This window comes from Anomalospiza imberbis, chromosome 3 (genome assembly GCF_031753505.1).
Source record: "Anomalospiza imberbis isolate Cuckoo-Finch-1a 21T00152 chromosome 3, ASM3175350v1, whole genome shotgun sequence".
NCBI classification, from domain to species: domain Eukaryota; kingdom Metazoa; phylum Chordata; class Aves; order Passeriformes; family Viduidae; genus Anomalospiza; species Anomalospiza imberbis.
In genome coordinates, this window is record NC_089683.1 from 47,382,650 (window position 1) to 47,405,553 (window position 22,904).

Sequence of the window (22,904 nt, forward strand, 5' to 3'; positions counted from 1 at the left end):
AGCTGAAACACCTCAGTCTGTACGGCTGCCAAAACACTTTATGTACATCACGTAGTCAACACAGAAGGAACTGGTTATTTTTATAAGGAAAATGACACCAAATCCTTTTTCAAATATTTGAAATATTTTTGGCAAATCACATTTTTTATAATCCTTATACAGCTGTTTCATACTGAAATGAAACATTATACTGCACATGATGAACATCCCAAGACCTCCCCTCTGATTTTATTAGCTCCTTTGCACAAACATATAAAAGATGAGACTTAACACACACAAAAAGAAAAGCAATGTGGTATAAACCCATATTTCTGTATGCAGTTATGCACCACACTGGCAGTATCAGCAGCTTGTATGGAGCATGCCACAAGGACATAACATGGAGGCACCCAAAACATGAGTTGAAAGGAGAAGTGGAAAAATGCATGGTCTTTTATGGAATTACTGGGGGTCGGCTTCTCTCCTGGTATGTTCGGCCAGTGGCAAAAGACTGCAGATGCTGCAGGTATCTGACCATCCTGGTACTTCTGCTGCAAAAAAGACTGCAAGGTGTGATCTGTGGAGTTGGTGTGACGGAATGTAGGAACGCTCATACCTGATTAGAGCAGACTGTTCATTTTACTGAAGTAAAACATGCACCGTCAGCAAGGCTCAGAGGGCTGATAATTCTTTCTGCCCTAGCAGCCCAGAAACCAGTGATCACTGTGATGCAGCCTAGCTTCTTTTTGTTTCATTTTTTACTTTTTTTCTTGTGCCATATTATTGTCAATAGACCAAACCACTTGGCTTTATACTGTTCCAGAATACCCATGAAGACAGTGAGTAGATTTACTCCAGACTTACACTGCTAGGGTCAGTAAAAATTCGGCACATTTTGTTTGTGAACACTTTTCTTTGCCCTCCCAGCTGGGTGAGTGACTTCAGAGCCTGGAAAATGAGAGGCACTATTTTTAATGTCTCATTCAAACAGCAATGTGTCAGAAGTGGCAAATAATAGTTGCTTTCAATAGAGGAAACAACAGACATTGCAACTGTTCCTATTTTATAAGTTATTTTTAAAAATCTCATCATGTTGATTGTAGTAATTATTTGTGCTACTCTAGACCATAAACTTTAATTTATGAGTTTATTGTTAATCAATGCTGTAGTTATAGCTCCTTTTTTGTATGTTTGTGTGCATAAGTTTGTGCATTTTAAAATGCTAAAGAAACTACTCAATAAGGTGCAAAATATGATTTGGAAAATAAGTTTTCAAAGTACTTTAATAAAATAGCACATATAAATAATATACTGAAAACATTATCAATAAGGCTTGAAAATAAAGCACTAAAATGTTATGTTTGCATGGATATCCTTAATCCTTATCCTTAAGAAATGCTTTTTTTCCCCTGAAATTTGGCCTATTATAGATATTTGTCCTTTATCTGACAAAAGGTTTGCATTAATGCTAAGGCTATGATGCCAGAACATTTCCAATCCCTGCTAGGAGATACAAAGACATTGCATACTACAGAGGTATCAGAAAATAACACTTTAATACAGGAAATAACAAACCTTATTTTCAGCTTTGTTCCAAGAAATGAGATTTGGGCTGATTTTGAAAAAAACACCCACTCAAAAATATAATCAGCCAGAGGAAAGCACTTTGCGTGAGAACATCAAAATCTGGCAGAGAAACAAGCAAATAGAAACACTGTTATACTGACGTGTTGGACAACATTAATAATGGGAGGCTTCAAATATCATATAAACAAAAGTAATGATACAATTAGATAAATGCTTTTCAAATTAAAGAAAAACAAAATTACCAATTGCCCTCTGAGACAGGGGGTGTAATGTGTAAGGAGTTCTGGTCCTTCATATTCAACTTTCAAGCACTGGGGTGCTTCATGAGGCCAAGCTGTTGGAAGAGAAAGTAAACTCAGAGATGGATGGGGAACAGGGTTAGGAGGGAGCCTAAAGTCTTACTGAGCAGAGGAATAGCTGACTAAACTAAACAGCCTTTATTTTTCTGCTACAGCAGGAAAATAGTCACAAGTAACTGCCGGCGGAATGCTTGTAATCACAGCTTGGGTTACTGAGTGCAGTTCCCTTTGCAGATCTTTGTGGACAACCACCCATTTTCTTTCCTGGGGTAAAATAGTTTATTTGAGTCAAATCAGGAGGTTCTGCTTTAATGCATTCTTTTTGCAAATAATTAAAACACCATGCAGAAAGTGTATTTGCATAGCCGGCAACTTTATCACAAACTGGGCCAAACACAAGGGGTCTGTGGAAACTTGCTGAGAAAATCCTGAGAAAAGCCTGGTGCTCTAATGTTGGCAGAACTTGTGCCAGGCAGAGCTGTTGTGGGGAACAGATGAGATCTGCACCCTTTTCACACCTCCATGTTGCTGATTGTTTCCCTTTTATATTTGGTGTTGAGATGAAGAGGAAAACCCAGACCCAGGAGTAATTAAAAATTCCACAGGGATCGCCTCCTAGAGTTGCTTATATGCCTAAGCAGTCTCTTAAGAGGCAAAGAAACCCCAGGAGCTTGCAGGTCAGCTCAAGAGGATGTTAATTATGATTGCTATAAATACAGAGGAGCTCTGGATTGGTTAGTGATTTTGTTCTTTTCATTTTTATCGCTGAGACAAGAGGCTGTGGAAGTGCATACCCTGTCCCTGACCTATGCGTTCCTGGACACCTGACTGGAGGAAAAGCCTCAACGCAGAGCAGAGAGAGGTCTGAGGGAAGAGGTAGAGAGGTTGCAGAGTCAGAAAAACTGTTATTCTCTAGGAGCAGGAAGATCAACTAGCTGTGAAACTGCTCTTTTAGTGCTTTCTTTTTTCACAAAGGCATTGTTTTCTCAGTGTCATCAGGATGTGAGAAATCCCCACTTCATTATCTGCTGTTTGGTGCTGAACATTCAACCAAAAGCTTATCTTTTATTTGTGAAAGGTGATTCTAAGGAAAAATATAAAACTGTTATGTCTTATAGTGGAACCCTTTGATAAAAAGGTACAGCTTCCTACCAGAGGTCTCTTTTATTTTCTTCTCCAGGCTGAAGCGATTATTCTGCTACAGAAAGCAAAGGGTTTCACTCCCTTCCCATAAAAACTCCACCCATTTTAATAGGAAAAGAGGAACTTTTATCTTCTGATCCTCATCCAGACTTTCACAATCTTGCAATGTGTTTATTCTGGGAAACAGGGAAATATTTGTATTTTCCCCATATTGCAGATAGATAATTAAGGCAGAAGTGGACTAAACACCACACATTGATTGGAGCCCAGCTCAGCAGCCCCAGGATCAACAATGAAGTTCACGAGCAATGAGCTATGCTCAAGCTGCTGCAAAATAGGGAGGGAGTGATGCTCTGACACCCAAACACCCACATTTGTGAGCGTCTGTGTAGACCCAGAGCTCCTGCTCCCACCATCACCCTGTCAGCAACATCCCAAACAGGCATAGCTTGAGGGTACTTGGAGAAAGGATCTAGGTGACATGTGTCAGCAAAATGCCTTTAATGCCAGGCATAGGATAGTTCTGACCTTTGGTAGGCCAACGACAGGCAGTGCAATGTGCCTGGTCATCCCTGGGAGATTAAGGAAGGAGAGTAGTGCAGGGAATGAGCCCATTTCCTCCATGCTTCATGTCAGACTGTGGGTCCCTTCTCTCCTCCCAGATGAGCAGAGCTGGGCTGTGCACACTCACATCTACACCCTCTCCTCCTTCCCATACGAGAGCACTGCTCTTCCCTGCTTACCTGTCCTGCACTGCTCCTGGCAAGCCGTCAGGAGGATAGTACTGGCAGCAGCAGCTCCTGCTGCAGGGGTGTTTGAGGAAGGCTACTATGCTTGTGGTGGGGAAATGTGGAGAAGGAGGTAGCTGCCAAGGCAGGCAAAGGGGGATGTGGAGACAGATGGCTGTGTGCACGGGGAGCAGTGCCTGTGTGCAGAACAGTGTGTGGGAGGTTGCACAACTCGGAGCTGCTTCCCCCTTAGCAGTCCAGGCTGGATTACTGCTGTGGGCACTGACACGATGGTAACAATCTCCTCCCTGTATGACTCTGCTAGTATGGGGTGGCCACACAGCCAGTGACCTCCCCACATGCTTTATCTCTTCTTTCTACCCTTTGGTTTTGATTTGGATTTTTCTGGATGCAACACTCCTTTCTGATTATTCTGGAAGCTCTTGGGGGATTTCTAACAGCAATAATATGTGGTAGGTTTGGCAGGGAAAATTCTGTTTAACAAAAAATGTTGAGGTTTGGAAACTTATTTTTGTTCTCCGTTGAAATAAAATCAAAGTCTTCCAAAAATTGTTTTGGAAATGGAGCAGAGCAATCTATTGGGGACCCACTGGGTGATAGGAGTTCCTTGTTTGGAGCTGAGCACAACAGGATTATGGGTCTCAGTCTCTGCTCCCCCAAAAGTGGGCCCTAGGCAGGGACTATTCAGAGGTGCTGCTCCTTTTTTCTGGTTCACACTAGAAATTCCATTCTGGATGTCATTACAGAAAACCAATATATTTTCATTAGAAAAAAATTATTACAATGAATTTGTATTTTCTTTTGAAGAACTCTAGGTCAACCTGAAGTTGGGGCCATGCCACAGAAATTAAGTTCTGCAGGTTCTCAGCATTCATTTCACTTTTATTCTAAGCATGTGTTAGGCTACGTAGCTTAACTTGATGTTTATTTTTTAAATTTTAAAATGCGCCATTTACAAAATAACAATACAAATCAAAAGCACAGCCACTGAACTTCTGTGGGAAATGGCCTGGCTTGCCTCTCAGCCACTGCTTGCCAGCTTCACTTCGGAAAGTCATCTGGCTCTGGAGCTGCCTTCAGAAATATGCTGAAGGGATGCCAAGGCATGTACAAGATTAACAAAATAATTTCAGGAGCAACAACAACCCAGCTCTCCACCTCAGGGCCCAGCCAGGCTGGAGGGGTGAGCCAACAGCAATCTTGTGAAATTCAAGGAGGATCAATGCAAACTCCTGGACCTCTGAAGGAAAAACGCTGCAAGGATGGAAGCTGGGGGTGGCTGGGCTGGTGATAAGCTCTGGGGGAGTTTCTGGTGCCCTGGGGCATCATGAGCCATTCACAAGCCAGCAGACACCAGACATGGTCCCTCCATGCATCTAGGGATCAAATTAACCCCCTCTACACTGCACTCACGAGACCATGGCTTGATAAAGTGTCTGGTTTTGGGACTCCTTCAATATAAAACATGGACAAGCTGGTATGAGGAGCCCCCAGGCCAGTCAGGGCTGGAGCAGTTCCCTGGGAGGAGAGGTTGAAGAATGGGCTGTCTCAGTCTGGGCAGAGATGGCTCCAGGGAGGCTGGAGAAGAGTGGCCCAGTTTCCTCACAGCAATGGAACAATGCTGATTTTGCTGTTATGTACTCCATTTCTCATAAAACTAAAGATTGTTTGATTTGTCAGAGCTTCATTCTGATGGTCCTAGAGAGAAAGGGCTATTTTATGTGGATGGAAAGACAGGATATTTCACCTACCCCTGGCAAGGGGAAGAGTACTACCTGGGGAGCAACAGGAGCCACAGTCCCTTACCTGGAACCCTGGCTTTTGAAGCTGCTGCATGGTGGAAAACATATATCTATGCTACAATTCTTAGAAGGATGGGGAAAATTTTGCTGCCACATACACTCTGCTGGAGGTCCAGGGAAAATACCCACTGGTAAATACCAGTATTTTGTTTAAATCCAGAGAGAAATTTCATATACCACACCTCCCCATCTACAACTGCTTCAGTGTGTCTCGTAATAACATGGTCCAGCCCTAGAGATGGACCAGATCTAAAAGTTCATCTCATCCATCTCTCTTCTAATTCAGAATTGTGCCCTATAATGGATAATTTCAAGTGATTTTGTCAGTCAAATTTGAACAGACTCCTGCTTTCCAAGTATTTGAAATACTAATCCCCAATAGATGTCCCTGTTTAGTAAACATCACATGGAGAAAACTACTTGAAGGGATACCACTGTTAAGAGAGATCACTTGTGTTGTACTATCTTGCACCTTCAACTGATAAGAAGAAGTAAAGGGTACATGCTCCTTTCAGGGTGAGGAAGAATTTTCTTTCATTGTCTTTGTTTAGTTTTTACTTGCTGTATACATTGCAGATATTTATAACGTGATCCCAGTCTTCATATAATAAAATCAATTTGAACTCAATTTCTCAGTCTTTGATTGGCTCAATCTCTTTGCAAATGAATCCATTGTAAATTAATTTACAGCATGAGACTTTTTTCCTCATTCTTTGGAAAAGGGTTTCATTTCACTATCAATCATGTATGGCTATCTAATAAAGGCATGATACAGACCCTCATGCAGGTGGGAGACCACTTTGCCCATTAGGGGGCATTAATGACATTTCTTCCTCATTTCACAGAAGACTTTTGTTGTAATATCACCTCTAATCTTATTTTCCGTGTCAGGAAATATAGGAACAGGAAATATAGGAACAGGAAATATATTAATATTTGCTCCTTAAAGAAACGTTGCAGCCTCTTCTTGATGTCGCCTCAGGCTTATCTTCAGCCGTGTGTGACTGGGGCTGAGAACAGGCTCAGCATTTGGAAGAGAGAAGCTGGGGAGTTTGACTGAGAAATGTTTCCATCTGAGGGGAAACCAGACTGCAAGACTCTGCTAAAAATTTCAGACCTTGAAAGTTGTGGAGCTTGCTGAACTGGGGTTTTGTTTCAGCCCTGGAAAATGACAGGAATCCATTGTGCAAATTGTGTACAGATGTGAGGCTGGGTATCACACATAACCCACATTCTTGGCTGTTTGCATGTCAGATTTCATTTGCAGACCATATCCAATTTTCAAATTGCACTCTCTTTCAGTTGCAGAAGTGGCGGCAACTGTGGCCAAATCCCAATGCTCCCTGGCTGGTGGAGGGGGACCCTGATCAGGAAAGAAGTTTTTTTCTTGCCATGTTGTGCCCTCACAGAGGGGATGGAAGAAGAGGGGGAGAGATGAGAGAGCACAGAAGCACAGCACACCCAGTCATGTAGGCACACACCATCCCTTTGTGATGGATGCCCTTCCCTGCTGCTCCAGGACTGGATTCCCATGTGACCATAGGGCTGGGCAGAGGGCCAGTAGGACTGCAACTACACTGTGCCCCCACCTGAAATCCACACAGTGACACGTCCATCTTATGTCCTTCTGTGCACCTGTGGCTGTCTGTTCTGCACAGAAAAGCTGGAAAAGAAGGAAAAACCAGGTTACATCCGGGTTAGCTGATTCCTGGTTGTATTCTGAGTACAGTTTTGTACATACACAGTGTGCAGAGTACACTATCTACCAGGAAAGCATTGCACTTATCCCACAGAGAGCTTGGACTGTTCCAGTTTATCATATATAGAGTACATTTTTGTTGTCTGCAATGGATAGAGATGAGCCTTGAGGGAATTGATAAATCTCATGCCGAGAAGTTTTAACTTAAACATGCATAAGGAATAAATTAATTTTTAATACATTTTTCAAGAAGGACGTTTTTGGCTCAAGACCATCATGCCTGGTATGTTTATAAAGGCACATGTAGCATGCTCCAGTTAAGAGTCTGTCAGTGTTTCCATTGTAAACCCTATTTTCAGAGGCTTATATTGTAATTCTAATATAAAACTCAATCCTGGCAAGAAAAAACTGGCATCAATGTTGGCTGGAGAGTGAAGTTTTCTTAATGATTTTTTAAATTCAGTTTTTCTCTTACCAGAGTTTGATTAATGTTGTCTAATAAGAATACTTTCATCTTTCATCATTGTTAAACTTTAAGTCATAATGTACCTTGTTTCCTAACAAGTTACTTGACATATAAATGAACTTCTGTTTGTTTTTAACACTTGTACCACTTAAAAACATTCCCAAAGACTTAGTTTGTATTTTGTAAGCCATAAACTAATTTTATGCAATGTCCTACTATAGCATTTATCCCAAGTAGGAATTGGAACCACAAAGTCCACAGAAGCTCTCTAGCTATGATCCTAGAAGTGCTATGGGGTGTTTTGCAGCTGGGACTCCTGGCCCTGCTGTGCAGCTGTTGCAGTCCATCTTGTAGGTGATGGATGGTGAAAGCTCACTGGGTGAAGTTCGGCTCTCCAGCAGAAAGCAAGCTTAATTGGCATCACTGAGAGGCAGGGAGAACAGTGCACATGCCAACCCTTTCCTCATGCAGTTTTTTCCTTCTCTCAAACACACACTCAGGAAAAAAGGGTTCACAGCTGCATTTATGCAACCTAAAAAAGTCCAATATTAGTTTTGAATGAAAAGCTATTTTATTCAATATCTATTCATGAAAGGAGAAAAATCCACTGTTAGCCTAATGATGCAGTTTTGCCCTTATCAGCTTCTTTTTGCCCATAGGCTTTATAAAAGTCCCCTAGCACTGGGTGATGTTATACACCATATGCGTTGCCTACAGCACCTCAGCACAACAGGGCAGATTAAGGACAGAGTTTCCACCCACCCTTTGAAGATTTATGTCAGACCTTTTAACCTCCTGTGAAAACAGTTTGGTCATTTAATTCTTTTTATGATACTCAGCAACAGCTTTCATACTTCCACAAACATTCTGTAGCTGTCAGACCATAAAAAGTCATAAACTAATCCAGGCTTCTCCATACTGGATCAAGGTATGACAGAAAGCAATAGGGTTCAAGGATTGTGAATTTTTTTCCTTGACAGCTGGGGTTCACAGAACTTCTTGCGTTTGTAAACTTCCCCCCCTCCCCCATCCTCTTTTCACCCAAATTTAAACAAACAAATATGCTTGGGATTTTTTTTTTCTTTTTTTTTTGTGTTTCACGTTATAATTGGGGTTGAAATTCAAGACGGACACATATGGAGACCATATACAGTGCAATGTCTCTGTAGTCTGCTAGTCCTTTGCCTCCTTCACTGGGCTGAGCACTGCACATTAGGAGTTTCAAGACTACCTCCCTGAGAGACTTGCCTGTGTTATGGATAGATACTGAGCTTTCCAGCTTTTATTCAGCAAAGAAAGGCTACCTAAATGCATTTTGGGCCTTCTTTTGTAATTTTCATATGCCTTGCAACCATGAATGGATATGTCACGCACTACATTACTGAGCAGTACATTTATGGTTGTGGAGCTGAATCAGAGAAAGATTAAATGGCTTGGTGAAAGTCACACAGGAAATTTGTGACAGAGTCAAGAATTTCCTGAAAGCCAACCTACTGTTTTCAGTTATTGTTTTTCTAGTTCTTCTTTGGCAGTATTCAAAATAGAGGTGAGTCCTATACTGAGCATTCGTCTCTGTATATGTACTCATTAAGAGATCTGCCAACCTTCCTTCAAAGGACATCTCTAAGGAGAGAATGGAGACAAAGGGCAGGAGAAAGGACTTATTAGTTGCACCCCATGCACGTGTCAAAAGCTAAAACACAGACCCAGTAATGCAGTCTGCTCCAGGCCACACAGGAAGTTTGTAGCAGAGAGAGGGAATTTAATCTACATCCCCTGACCAGTCCAGGGACGTTCAATGTCTTCCTTAACCAGTTCATATTTCATATGATATGCAGTCTGTACCATATAGTCTTGGAAACTCTTTATTTATTTATTTTTATTCTCCCTTCCTCTCTGAAATAATCTAATCCAGCAGCATTTGCACTGAACTTTTGAACCTTTGATGTTTAAGTAGGTTCAAAATTAGGCAAACTGTGTTTTCATGTTGTTAATTGGAATCACCGCCTGGATCTTTTAGCAGCCTACACATGGTTAACTTCAAACTCCCATGTCAGCCTGAAAGAAAAAAACACCAAACACATCAGGTCCCATTAAATGTGTTAAACATTTTAACTGTACAAAATGTGGAGTGAGGTAGATCTTTAGACAACTGAATCAAGAGAATGACAGGCATCTGTGTGTGTACTTCCTCCTGTCTGGGCTGAAGGTCATTATTTTGAGCTAATAGCTGACCTCTTTGGCCTCTAGAAGGCCATTATGCTTAATAGCCTGAGCTAATTTGTTGTGCTACAGGGTTGGTTGATCCTTATTTTAATCTGCACCTTCTCTTGCTCTTGTGGGGAGAGCAACTGCTCTGATATAATCCAGTAGACACCAAATTGCCTAAAGGAGAGAACAGGCAAGAAGATAGGAGACAGAACTTAGTAATTTATTGAGGATTGACTTTCTTGACAAAAAACCCCAAACAAACAGAAAATATCAAGGAAGGAAAGGCAAAACGTATGTATACATATGCACACACTTAGGTGTGCACAGAGTGTAAGAGAGTGAGACAGCAGGAGTGAACCAGGGCAGAGGGAATGGAAAAGAGGGAACAAGGGAAATCGTGATAAAGAAAGACACATTTTCACAAGCAAATCTACCTTTTAAACCCGATTTCCTTTCTTTGAGATAGTTTGGAAGAATAACACCCACATGATTTGCTGCCAGTAAACAGAGATAGTTTTGTTAGTTCTCTTTCTTACAAAATAAAGTACCTATTTTAAAAGCAAAATGTCTTTGCCAGCCACGTGCCCATATATCTTCTGGCATTCTAAACAGGCTGTAGTGAGTGACACAATTAAAAGTCAGCTAAAATAGAAAGCAAACACATAAAGAGCATCAGCTGTTAGTCACATTCTCAGAGGGGACGCAAAATCTCATGGGGTGCTGCTTTCACAACATTTGCACAGACAGCACTGTTTTTTGTCTCCTTGAAGCCTTTCTTCAGCTTCTCAGCTCAGGAAGGAGCAGCATTGCTCAGATGGGGTATGGGGCTCCATCATCAGCAGGGTTGGGTTTGCAGGATTTCTGGGCAAAGAGGAAGACAGGCTCTTGTTCCTTTTCTATCCTCGGCATTTTTCCTCTGCTCCAAACAGCAGTGTGTCACAGATTCTTGCTGTCTGAGCTGATACAAATTTACATTTGCTCCTTCCATTGCTGATCCTGTTCTTCTGCACACATCCTGTGCCCTGGGTAAGAAGGAACACAATGGAAAAGTGTCAAATCAGCAGCACACTGAAGATTTTATAGCTTACAGGAGCTCGCATGCAGAGAAGCAAAGCTGCTTTACATATGTGTGCTTTTGTATCTGCAGTCACACATGCATGAAATGCCCTAGAAATGCGCACAGCATGACCAACTATTGCAAATCACAGGTCCTTGTTCCTCCTTTTTCCCACTAATTTTCCACGGTCTGCTGGTCTTGCTGATATCTTGTCTAATGTGCTGTGGTTGGCTGTTTGGGGAGGCTTGGACACTGCTCCTTATCTGTGCTGTGCAGGAAACTGCAGAAGTGACAGGGCCTTGGAGCTGTGCAGTGGTGTTTTCCCCCATCTGCACCCATTGCAGCTGGCAGCAGGCAGTGCTTCCCTGGAGGCTCCAGTCCTTCCCTCCGGGGCTTCAGTTCTTTCTGTACTGGAGCCTTCTGGATGCGGGTGGTGAAAGTCACGGACATCCCTGATCGTGTCATTGAGGATGACTCCCCACAGGCAGTGCAGTCCTGCCAGCAAAGCCAATGGAAATGCAGTGTTTGTTTCCATGGCTCAGCCTTGACTTGGAGTCTGTCCCTGTTAATGGTGTCTGGGCTGCCGTGACTAACTTACCTACAACAGAAACCTTGAAGTTCAGGGATGGCAGCTTAAGCTGATATGCTCAGGTGTCCAGGTTCTTAAATGCATGAGAATTATACTCTGGTACCTAATAAAAAAAAAAAAAAAAAAAAAAAAAAAAAAAAAAAAAAAAAAGCACATAGATGAATTTCTATTACATTTCTGGCCCTCACTCAATCCCAGTGGTTCCTTGCATTTGCTGTGATGGATGTTAAAAATCACAGCTGCACAGAGGAAGGATTGCTGGTTCAAACGTTCCAGGGTATCATGTGCCTCCAGCATGTATGGAAATGAGTATGGGGCAGCCCAAGATGTGGCCTGTGCTCAGCCATGTGGACCCAAGTCCTTGTGCAGCTTTCCTGTGTGTGGGAAATCTTCCCCTGTTCTTGTAGGGCAGGTCCCTCCTGGCTTTGGACTATCAGGAGAGCACAGGCCCCAGGATCTCTCTCCATTCTTTTTCAGAGGGTGTGCATCTCAGGTATTAAACACACCTCTAATCTTTCCATCTATGTCAGCCTGAAAATTTGCAGTATTATGCTCTACAATTTAAGCAATTGAAAAAGTAATTTAAAAAACAATTTCTTGCAGCAACTCGGTAAAAAAATTCAAAAATCAAGATCTAAAAATTATCTGTCTGAAAAAGCACGTCTCATGGTTTTGTCATGTATGCAGCAGTGTTATCTTTTTTTTTTTTTATTTGTTTGTTTCTTTAATTTCTCTGTAAGATCTTTGGGTTTCTAATGTTTTAGATTATAATGTTCCCACAGAGGATCTCCCATGGTAGGCTGAGTACCCCTAGCAAAATAAAAGGCCTCCTGCAGGTGGTGCTACAATGCTGCAAGTATTTTTAATTAGACTAGACATAAAAAATGCCTCCATTACAATTTTCTCTCACTTTACAACAAATGAAAATCTCTATGTGGGAGGTAGCTCAATATAGGCACCCAAGTTCCAACTAGTTTTAAATGAAGATGTACATTTTCAAGGTAAAGCATCCTGGAGACCGGGACCTAACCCACTGTCAGTAGCACAACTCTTTCTCAGCATAGCTAGCAGTTGTGACACATTAAGAAAATTAATAATTTCTTCTCCCCCTGCAAATTCTGTAGAAAATTGTTGCCTTATTCTCTATGCCCAATAACTTGTGCAGTTAAATATTATGGTACAAAATGAGGCTGTAAGATGTCCTGTAACAGGTGGGTTATCTTACACCCCATATTAGTGTAGGAATGTACAAGCAACAGACAACCAAGGAAAAAATGGTTAAAAAACCCTTAAATGTCTGCTAACAAAAAAAGCTTCATATTTTATGCTTCCCTGATTTTCCACAGACTGGGCAAAATAGCTTGACTTAACCAGAGTAGCCCAATCTGCCACCTATGAATTGACAGAGCCAGTAGTCATTCCTCTTTGTTTTTAAATGACATTGGATAGCCCAAAAAAATTGAAGCCATTACATAGGAAAAAAAGTTAACCTGTGGAGTAAAATACCTCCATTTTAAACATTTGTAATTTCAATGATCTTTACAAGAAAATTGTTGTTCTACAGATTTTCTTGTCTTTAAAAGTGTGTCTTCTTTTTCGCCTTTCTTGCCTGCTGAAATTTTGTTTATCTTTTTTTTTTTTTTAGTCTGTTTATGGATTTACTTCTTATTGGGAAAGGAAAACATAAAAAGTAAGAATCTGTGGGGGAAAAAGGCCAAACAACTACCTTTTCCGATTAAATGTTAAATAATTTGGTATTAAATATCCTTTGCTATTGCTTTTGCGTTCTGTTTTAGTTCTTATCCCAAACACACTCATCAGTAATTATTTTTCTTTTTCTATGAAAATATATTTTTAAGTGTGTCTGCTTGCTAGTCACAAACTGTTGCAACCCTTGTAGTTAAGATAATGTAGTATGGGGTAACCTGTGACATTTGCATTTGCACAGGGAAAGAAACAATTAAGCCATCAACACAAATGCATTTAGGGCTGTCAGACCAGAAAATAAATGGAGGCTGAATGATGATGTAGTAGCAACACTTCTATAAGAAACAGCTGCAATTAAATTAAAAATGCAGTGACAATAATTAAAATATATTAAATATTTCTTTCAGGTAACATTTACTCTCATGCTTCAGTATGATTTTGTATTTTTTTCTCTTCCTTATATACAGCATCTGAATATTCACAGGGAATTTAGAAGGAGAGGCATCTATTTGGAGACAATAACAACTTGCTCTTCAGTGCAATTTCAAGGAATGTCAGGACAGGTGCAATATCCATTTATTCTTCAATCTCATTCTCAGAGTGGTACAACGTGTCTGGGTTAGCATGGCTGTTAGCAGTTCAACAACAATTTGGGTTTTTTTATAATTAGAGAAGAGGTTGCTTCTTATAAATTCAAAGCCTATTACTACCCACCAGCTGAGCTAACGGGGTATTGTGTTACACACACCTATTTCCTTGCAATGTGCTGCCGCGATCAAGAAGGTACTCCTTATTTAATGTAATATTAGCACTGGCACAAAAGACTTCTAATTTTTTTTTGCAAGGTGAAACCCTGCATGTAGATATGGCTTTAAAACACATGAAACAATACCTATCACTTCCACAATACCACTAACCATGTCTTCTTGAAAGATCAGATGCACAGAGGGAATATAGAGACATTTTCTGAGTTTTCTTTGAAAAAGTCTAATCTTCAGAAGAAATTTCTAATGAAAATAAGTGAATAGAAAAATTCAGTGGCTGCATATGCATACCTTCTGCCCTCTTGGGGAGAAAGCTTTGCCTTAGAGTGTTATCAGTTCATTTTTGGAGACACTAACCCTGGGGACTGTTCATATGGATGCTATTTATGGCTTTCTTGAAACACATCAGTGTGTCCTTGAGAGTAGAGGAATGACACCAAGTCTGGACTCAGCACTCCAGGGGTTTCTGCATTAGCAGCAGGTCTCTCTGGGAGACCCTTCCTCTATGACTGGTCTATTCTATGGCTCTATGCCTTTCTTTGGATGAATCCCAGAGCTCTGTATGGGCCACACCAGACAGGCAAGATTAGAGAGGGACACCTGGTTAGCTGAGGCCAAGGGCTTTATGTGGTACCTTGTACTTAGCTGCTCAGTGCTGTGGGGATTGAAGTGATTTATATGCGCAAGCATATGGGGGACCTCTCAGTCAGGAAGACAGAGACTCAGGTCCCACTGACAAAGAGAGTTTGAATGAAGCTCACGTCGGCTTTAGACAATTCATGTAATATTGAAGCCACCATTAGAGGAAATTTTCCTTTTTTGTGGATTTATTTTTCTGCATCATTTAAATTACTTTTCATATTTATTTTTATCACTGACATGTAAATATCATCACAGATCTTAAGTGAAGGCCAACCATCTGCTGATTGTAAACCTTGTAAAACACTCCCATTATTGTTTATTATTATTATTATCAGTACTACTACTACTACTATCACTTTGTAGGAGCATAATGCTTTTCTAAAACAAAATCTCTGCTTTTGGATCTCTTCATGCACTGGAATGACAGAATAAACTTTTAGTGATTGGAAAACAACCTACTGTATCTTTACCTGTGAAGGAAATGGTTGTGCTGTCTCCTTGGTGAAGCTACTTTAAGATACTTCTGGAGCTTATAATTTAATGGCTGTGCCAATATTAAACAGGAAATGTGTTACTGACATAACAGACATGTACCAGAAACCATCAGAAAAAGCCCACAAAATCTGTTGAGGCAGAAAGAGCAAGGCAGTACCTATATCAGAGAACCACAGGCTTTTCATATTTGCCAAAGAATTTTCCCTGGCTGGGCAGTCTGTTGACATAAACCTGAAGAAACTGAGAAACCATTTCTATATTAGTACTTTGCTCAACTGCTGATAAAAAGCCTAGTTGTAAATCCTTTCTATATGAAAGTAATCATAATTTTCTTTTTTTTTCCCTTTGAAACCATCATCAAAATTGTTTAATTTAACATTACTGCAAGATTAACATAGGCAAGAAGCCTGGAGAATGAATCAAGGGGCTTTTGGTTGTAACAAGATTGTCTCACCCATAGGAAAGGACTCAAATGGATGCAAAGAAACAAGTCCTAGCCATGCTCCTTGCTTACTGCTGCACTACACCTGGAAAGTTCTTACCTCTATTCTCTGTGAAAAGAGGTCACAAACCACCTAATCTTTATCAATAAACTTATAAGATTTCCATGGAGCACCCTGAGAGTAACTACACTATATATGTGAGCTGTCTATGTGAAGCCTTCCCATATACCAGCTCCTTGTTAACATGAGCAGACTGTGAGACTAAATAACTCTCTTAAAGAGGAGTTTATCTGTTGATAATTGGAAGGAGCCTATAGGCCGCATTCAAAATGTCCACATTCAAACTGAACTGGTCATAGACCCAATGAATGTATTTGCTGAGTAAATTGGCCTTTCAACTTGGCACATTTCTTGACATACCTAATAATATTGAGATCAAAGTAGAAAGAGATTAGAAAAATTAGCAGTATTTGCCATGTGGCCAGAAACTACTCTCAGTTGCTCTGGTCATATATAAACATTATATTAATTCTTGTGCAAAGTGGTGGCTGCAATGCCTCATGCAAAAGCACAATTATTTTTTTTTCTGGGTAGGCATTTACAGCTATGCTGTCTCAAAGAGAAAGATAAACAACATGCATACATGTTTATTTTCCTACAGTGAGGGGAACTTTTTCCTCTTATTTCTATACACATTAGATGGCTCCCCTCCTACTAGTTTTTGTAAAGAATGGCTTTAGCTTGTAAATTGCAGGATAAAGCACTTCAAAGGCATGGCAGCAGGAGTGTAGATTTTGTTCTCTATTTTGTATTAAACATCCTTGAATGCAAAGAAACAAATACATGGTCAGCAGGTAACTCAAGCGCTGACTGGAATGCCGCTTGTAAGTCCTGTTGGGAAGAAGAAGCAATCCCTGTCTGAGGTTGATTTCTAAGAGTTCAAAATTTTCATTCTGAATCACCATGAATAATTATTGCCATTACTTGTTTCTTTTTTCACAATTATTTTTGATTGCAACCATCTTAGATAAAACAGTGCTGACTGGGTTATTAAAGTTGTTCAAAAGGCTTAATTTATTAAAATATTTCTATTACAAACAAGTTTGTATTTCACCTTATAATTCTGTTTCTAAATAAAAAGGTTCAGAATAGAAATTCTGTGAAAAGCTGAGGTTTATATCAATTAAAAAACAAAAACATTGAAATCTGTAGAGCTAAATTCTGTGAAGGTATGAGAGATTGAGCCTTGATCAAGAGAGCATTTTCTAGTTAGAAATGTTTGGCTATGCATGTCCAATTAACTGATTGCCTTCCCAACAAGGTGAACAGAATGGGAGACAGAAAGAAGTGTGCCATTTTGAAGACTGCTATTACAAACATTCATGTCTGCGTGTGAGGAACAGTCAGCAGAAGACTAAACCCAAAATCAGCCAGTGTAATGCCAGGGTTTACCCTGCCTGATGACCACATTTCCTTCTGTTGCAGTGGAGGTACTGTGATTTGCATTATGCCTGAATTTCTTCTGTATTTTTTTTCCTTCAGCACTGTAAAAAACAATGTACCATGAAATAATTTTTCTTGAGTAGTCACACGACACTCTAAGAATAGATAAAATTCATTTTATCTCTCCAATGTTTACTTTTAAGATTTTTCTGAAGTAGTAGAAAAGAAATCAATAGTAGCTAAAGAAATTAGTTTTGACATTTGAAATCTGACACACACAGTTGGCATATTTTCAGTGGATTTTTTGCCATTCCTTTGCAGCTACTGCTAATGGCTTTGCAGCATTCTGAGCTTTGGATGTGCAGAAATGGTTCCAAGTAATATGTCTCAGAGATATGAAGGCAGAAAAATGCTTTTTAAAGGAAACTTCAGTGTTTTTCTCCACTGTGAAATTTTATGTAGGAGTGTTGCTTTTTTAAGTTCTCTAACATGTGATCGGAACCGGTGGAGCAGCAGTTACAAACTATAGCATATTCTGGGAGCTGACAAAAATCTTTAATTAGGCATGCATTTTAATTTAAACAAATAAATATTTATTTATTATTAGTATTTGCTTCCCACAAAGTTATTTTGACCTTTCATAAAGCAAAAAGCCAAACCAATGAAAACATAAATTTTAAATCTGGAATTACGGAATAAATCCAGAAACATGAGCATGGTCTCTCCTGCTCCATTTCTCTCTACTATCTGGTTGCTGAAAGCAGTATATACACTATTTTATCCTGGTGATGATAGTGTTTTGCAGTTTTTCAGCAGAATGGGGGGTGAGAATACATTGGGTGATCTTCCTGGAAGGATGGAATGAGTAAAGAGCACTTGTGGTATGATTGCTTCTGGGCATCCCCTGTCCACTTCCACTTCTGCAAGTGGCAGGAAAGGTACCAGCCTATGGCTTATATACACTAGGGAAATATGACTTACAGGCTAACAGAAAAGAAGGTATGTCAGAACAACAGGCTGGAATACTGGCTTTTTTCTTCCTCCGTGTCAAAAGTGGTTAAACATGTATCATATTTGCCTAGCCTATCTGAAATGCAAACTATGCTTATGCCAGTAATAACTTTCTGTAAATTGCTATTAAAGGCAAACACACAAGTTCTTCATTAATGGAAGAAGGGAAATAATGTTGCTGTGTAAATGGCACCTGTGAAGAGAAGAAACAAACCCAAGGAGCCAAAGGAAGAAAAGAAAGATGCATATGCAAATATATTTGCACATGTACCCACACAAATGCATACGTGTATGTGTGCATATTTTCATTCCAAATGCAAAGTGGGATTGATATTGGTTAACATTGGACAACAAAAACATAGACTCCATCTGAACAGCTATGCTCTGCAGTCTTATTAATATGTAGAGACTAGCAGGGAGCTCCCATAATATGAGTAGATTAATCCTAAAGCAAAAGTCTAAGATCAATCCATCTAATTGCTCCTCCCTATTTTTCCCCCTCAGCCACACAGCAATTTCTGGCTTTCTTTCCTACAACCTGTGAGAGTGTCATCATCTTTCCAACTAATTTAGAAAAAACAAATCCCAGAGCTGTGAAGTGCCATACCAATGGAGGGCTGAAGGAATAGCCTAGGGATAGAGCACAGCTCCTCTCCCATGTAGACTGGGACCAAGCCATATTAAGCCTTGTGGAATACATTTTAATATTCATAGACTTTTTGCATAAAGTCTTCTCTCACTGTTCTGAAAAATTAAAATAAATAAACTCTCTAATGGGAAGACTGCAAAATCTGAATGAATTTTTTATTTTTTTAAACGCTTTGCTTATATCAAAGGTGTTTTCCCGAAGCCCTTAAAATAATCATATGAGAGCCATTTTCTAACCCAGATTGTAATTTAGAAATATCTAGATCATAAGCTTATTCTATTTTGTGAGTGTATAGGGGTGACATGACAGTCTCCAGTAGTTCACCAGATAACACCACTGTTGAGAAAGCCTTCAGATAACATAGGAGCTGATCTAAAGCAATACAAAATCAGCTTCAATTCAAGTTAAAATTTTAGCTAAATCCCTTTTATTTTAATCAACTTTTTCACTGATATATATTTCTTTACATTTTCATTTCCCAGTGAGAAACAGAGGTGGAAGTTCAGAAAAACTTTCTTTTTTTTGGTGTTTACTGAGAGAGGAGATCTCAAAAAGGCTGTGAGAAAATTGGTTCTTTTAAGGATTTCAACACTCTGAGCAGAATCACAGAGTCTTCAAGAAGAGAGTTTCTATTAATTGAGGTAAATAACTCCATTTACAGAAGAAAGTTTTACTTACTGAATGCATTTCCAGTGAACATCACATATATGTTAGCAATAATGATACAACCACCAACAGAAGAAATGTGCCTTCAGAGTGCATTGCATTTGAAATTTCCTCCTTCTCAGTAGGGAAAAGTTCCAGCTGGATGCAAGGCTTTCTAGTCTACACCTATGTTATACATTCAAAATGCCATGTCATAGCCTTTACACTATCTAATTACCAGCACCATTTTGCCCTTAACCAGCTGGTGCTCTCCCAGAGATGTTCTAGGGAACATAAATCAATCCTGAAAAATAATCTGGATGCAGCCAGCCTGTCTTGGAAGGTAGGAGACTTTAAAAGTATGGTTGTGGGCCAGTCCCCACACAGCAAAACCCAGAGAATGGGCCCCAATACCATGGCCTCTAATGGGGTAGAAGTTCCTTTAGAATTTTTACTGCCTGTGACTATATAAAACAGCAAAGTATGATGAAGTGAAATAAAATACTGAACTTAAATTTATGTACCTTTGGGGCTATAAGAGTAAATTTTTGGTGACAAAACTGGAGTCAGGGATTGTTACCTTGAATTCATACTTTCCATTCCTCTCCTGCTCTAACTAGAAACAGATGATCTGAAAATCACAATACTTAACCCATGATGAGGTCTCTGATGGGTTCTGGTTTAACCATACATGAGCCTTTTGGCAAGGTATATCTTGAAAGGAATCAGGAAGCCAGGCCAAAGCCTTATTGGGGGGTATTTCTGCCCTTGCTGTGTTGTGGTCTCATCATGTCACTCAGGAATGAGGCACTTGCTGTTACATTAAACACAAAAATAACACAGGAAATTGATTTATGTTGGCACAGTTTTCCTATTTTAAATTATTTACCTGAAATCCAAACCAGAACTACAGTCAAAGTATAGTTCAGAGCTCAGATTTCTTGGGCTCACATGTTAAAGAACTTGACATTTGATCCAGATGTTCCATCTGCCTTTGATTACTATTTTCTGGTAAATAAAATGAAGAGAGTACATACATTCACTGCCATGTTGGAAAAAGCTAAAATAATGTCAAGGGATTTATAAAAAAAAATTAATGAAAGTAGCCAGAAGGTGAGAACAAATTTGTCTGCTTTCACTATAGATCTTTAGCATCTCCTTTTATCTACTGATGCTTATGTTGGTGTTTGGAGCCAAGAAAAAAGTGCACAAAGATGCCCTGCACATTAGTGAGTAATTAGCAAATTCCACCAACTGCAATTGCACATCTTTTGCAGATATGGACTGAAGTGAAAAAATATTTTTCATTTTGTAATAAAAGAGTCTATCAGCAGAGATAGAACTGGAGGTGAGAAGGCATCTTAGCTATAAGGCTGTTGAGATGGGGAATATGTTATCACATTTGATTGTGTTCAGTTTGATACCAGTTTTTAACGAGTGTCTGCCAGACTGTAGTGCAAGTATTAGTGGGAGCATTTTTGAAATAGGATGCTTTTGGTTAACTTTATGATTATCATTAGGTTTTTTCCCTCATTCTTTTGCACTTTGGGTCCTAGCCAGAGCCTGAAAAGGAAATACCTCTGTACCCCAAGAGAAACTATTTGTGAAGAATTTCTGGCTTGACCTTAAACAGGAATTGTCTGGAATTACCGGAAGGACTTTTTACAAGACTTCCCTCCTAGCTTTGCAAATACAAACCATTCAGACGTATTGGGTGCTTATCAGCAGCTCCAGGAAGCATTTAAGGTTTGTACAGTTTATAACTAACAGGGAGAGGTCCTTGCAAATGGCAAAGAATAGTGCCATTTTCTCTGAAAGTTTTTAGTTTCCTGAGTAGGGGCTGGGTTGGAACAGTGTAGAAGCAACAGTAAAAACATGTAGACAAAATAATCTAATTTTCAACCCCAAGGTTTCTAGCATCACCATTCAGTGCTACCATAGCCAAGGAAAAGCAGTAAAGAAGGCAAATATGTATGTGCTTTACTCCGTTGATATTAGCTGTTTATATTAGACTCCCAGGGTGGACCTTTCCCACAATGCATGCAGAAGGTGTTATCTGTCCATATCTAAACAATCTAAAAGCAGCTCTGTGTTACAAAAAAGGTTTATTTTGCAAAGCTTTCTGAAAATGTGGGTAAATATCTCCTCAAAGCAGAGGTTTCCAAATTTATGGAATGAACTGTACCTGCACTGAGCAATTAAGAGAAAATTTAAGATGCTTGTCAGATACCGATGTGATTGAAAATGTTGCTGTGTAAGTGCCAATCCATAAGGATGCTGACCTTAGAAGAACTACTGACAGGTTGCAGTCTGTGTTCCACTCATAACTTCATGCCTATTAGGAAGTTTCTGAAGCATTAGCATGCCCGGATGGCTGGGGCCTCCTGTTGGTTTTGCCTGTGGCCCTGCTCTTTGTTATTGGATATTTACTACAAGTTTGTTTTGGGGAGAGTTTCTTGCCTTGTGCATATACTGGGTGAAGACTTTGGTTACTTCACCTGAACTTGAAAGTGAGAAACCAAGAGAGGCGTTCCAGTCAAAATTACTTGCCCTATTCATTTCCATGAATGAAGACTTGTGTTTGCTTGGGGAAATCGCCAAACGTTTTGCTAGTGTCTCCCTCAAGAAATAAAGGAAGCAGTTTCTCAAATTCAACTTTTTGAGAAGTACCTTTATAACATAATTTCAAGAAAGAGGGTCGCCACCTCATAAGAGCTTTTCTTTACTAATATATATGAGTTTTACATTAATGGGATCACTCCCTCCTCTTGAAATTTTACTGTTGACAAATAATAAAATACACTTATCGATGTGTTACTATGTTATATTCATGAGCTGTTTCTTTGAATCTCAAATTTATTGAGATATTAACTGAGATACAGTTTAAAATCTAAGAGCCAAACTAAATAAATATGGCAATTTTTCATTTGTTTTCAAACTTTCTAGCAGTGATTAACTCTGGGCCCTCTTCAGATCTACCTGCAAGTCTGCAAGTTGTTGTTGCTGTTGTTATTATTATATTATTAAACCTTATTACTAATTATTTTTACCCACTTGATTAGGTGCAGACTGTATCCACAGGAGATGCTTTTGCCCTAGGGAACTTACAATGGAATTAGCTCATGCTCTAAAGAGTCTAGTGACATTTAATCACAGAAACACAGAATAGTTTGGGCTGGAAGGGACCTTAAAGATTTTCCAGTTTCAATCCTCCAGTCATGGTCAGGCACACCTTTCCCTAGACCAGTTTGCTCAGAGTCCCAACCTGGCCTTCAGCACTTCCAGGTGTAGAGCATCCATATCTTCTTTGGGCAAACAGTTCCAGTGTCTCACTACAATGGAGAATTTCTCACACTGACGCAACTACATTCACAATGAAGAATTTCTTCCAATCATTTAATCCGAATTTACTCTCTTTTAGTTTGAAATCATTTCCCTTTGTGCTGTCACTTCATTCTCTTGTAAGTAGTTTCTCTCCAGCTTTTTGTAGGCTCCCTTCAGGTAGCAGATTGCTTCAGTTAGGT